Below are 2,109 nucleotides of genomic sequence, written 5' to 3' on the forward strand. Positions count from 1 at the left end.
CCAAAAGGTATGTCTCCTTGCTGTATGACTCTACCACACGACAAGAGACAGTGTGACAGGGGGAATATAGAACAGAAAGACCCCAGGTTTCAATACTGTGCGAGATATGCGGCTGTCCAGCCCCATCTCCGGCACTTTTATTTCCCTTCCCAGGAACAAAGACACGGAGGAGTCTGTCCAAAACTTTTCATTCAACTTTGCAAAGTCGGGTGCAATGCCTCGTGGGTACACACATTAATAATAATCTCCACACATTATATACACGTATATGTGGGCTGGGTCTCCTACTGCTGTCTTGACCAATGAGTGCTAGGGTTCCCCACTGTTTTCCTTATTTGGGTTCTGGTGCCTGCGATTATTTTGTTACTCACTTGGCCAATCAGTGTTCGAGTTCCCCGTTCTTTCCTTATATGGATGATTTGTACAACTGTGGTTAAGGGCGGTCTCTCAGCTATCGAGGAAAGCTGTTACAATTGTTTCATTCATAAAAACATGGGGGAGGTCCGGCATCGGTTTCGAGTGTCTGCTTGTGTTTACTATAAGGCGCTTGTGTTTACTATAAGGCGCTTGTGTTTACTATAAGGTACAAAAGACTAAAATGCAGCTAACCGTTTAAAAATTACACTACCCCCTACAAATCCCCCGTGTCTTTTCTTACGGTCTGTAATTTTTAAACCGTAAGTTTCTTCTCCAGGGCGTTTAATAACTCCCGAGCTTGTTCATCAAACTGCCCGTCTCTAATACTACCACCACCCAAGAGGGATTCACGTTGTTCCATCTCGAGATTCATTCGTTCAACCTGCCCATAGGGAACATCCCTCTTATTAAGGGCGGTTTCGATCAGTCGTTGAGTTAATCCCCGGACGCAGGGAATAACGCAACACCCAAGGGCAGTGAGTACCCCTGCCACCACTATACATGAGACAAGAAAGGGAACGACCACCCCCGTCCATTTACCGAACCAAGCTTCCAACCAGTCCGTGAGGCCAGAGTCGATACCCGAGTTTTCGGCCAGTTCGTCCGCCAATGTGGTGAGTCCATCCAGGGCGCGGGTGATGGACCCATCAGGGGCTGTGTTGTTGGGGATGAAAGTGCAGCACTGAGTGCCTATCATGACACAAACACCCCCCTTCTCTGCCAACATCATGTCTAAGGCCAACCTATTTTCCCACGCCATCCTACTAGTGGCGTCCAGTTGTTCTGCTATTCCTTTCACTGCATCCCGGATATAATTAATGAACCTCTGCTGATTGTAGTAAATATAATTAATCCAATCCACGTTCTTATTGATGGTCACCCACCAGAACAGTGACGACTCAAAACCCGCCGCTATCTGGTTCCTAGCCTTGTATTCGTCAGGAACACCCCTGCGGACCCCTATGGCAATTAAATATATGTTATCATCGAAAGAAGTCTCCAAAGCTCTCTCAGTTCTTCCACTGGAACGGGGTTGCTCTTGTTTTTCGAATGCCAGGGTGAATGGAATGGCCAATTGAATGATTGCACAAGCGCCCGTCCATTTTCGGGGCAGGGTCTGTCGCAGAACCCTCCCACCACAGTACCACCAGAGGTCTGCCCTAGGCACATGAATGTGGGAGTAATTCCCGCCCCCAGTAGTTTCATTGACCAGCCGAATTGATCCGCTGCACTTGTCAAATGTCCCCACATCGTTGTCCCACTGTAGTCCCGTCTGAGAGACGCAGGCCTGGTGCGTACCCGTTACCCCCGAGAATGATGGTGGGCGGGGCGCCCCCTCAGACTTGACGGGGGGAAACTTCAAACTCAAGGGTCGACAAGTGGAGTCGTTCCAGGCCTCTCGGTCCTGCTACAGCCTTATCATGCAGTCCAAGGCTCGTGGGTGTTTCTCCCATCCCAGCGGGAATGGGACCACCTGAGAGTTAGGGCGGGCACCCGTGCATGCGTAGCAATCACTCTTTTTCATGCTCCTCGCAGTATATTTGACTCATTCCATCCAGGCATTCGCCTCCCCGTATCCCGTTTCTATTTCAAAGGTCTTTTCCAAATCCGTCACCTCAATTATTCTAAACTTTCCCTGTTCATCGGTGGCGGATGAGGCCCCAGACTCAGCTTCAATGACCGTGATATACG

At 49.5% G+C, this 2,109-nt stretch overlaps 1 pseudogene; it reads right to left on the reverse strand.

The window, feature by feature from the left end:
- Positions 1-552: 552 nt before the first annotated feature.
- Positions 553-2,104, reverse strand: LOC122545375 (annotated as a pseudogene).
- Between the last annotated feature and the right edge of the window lie 5 nt (positions 2,105-2,109).

The sequence above is a fragment of the Chiloscyllium plagiosum genome, unplaced genomic scaffold, assembly GCF_004010195.1.
Source record: "Chiloscyllium plagiosum isolate BGI_BamShark_2017 unplaced genomic scaffold, ASM401019v2 scaf_87813, whole genome shotgun sequence".
Classification (NCBI taxonomy): domain Eukaryota; kingdom Metazoa; phylum Chordata; class Chondrichthyes; order Orectolobiformes; family Hemiscylliidae; genus Chiloscyllium; species Chiloscyllium plagiosum.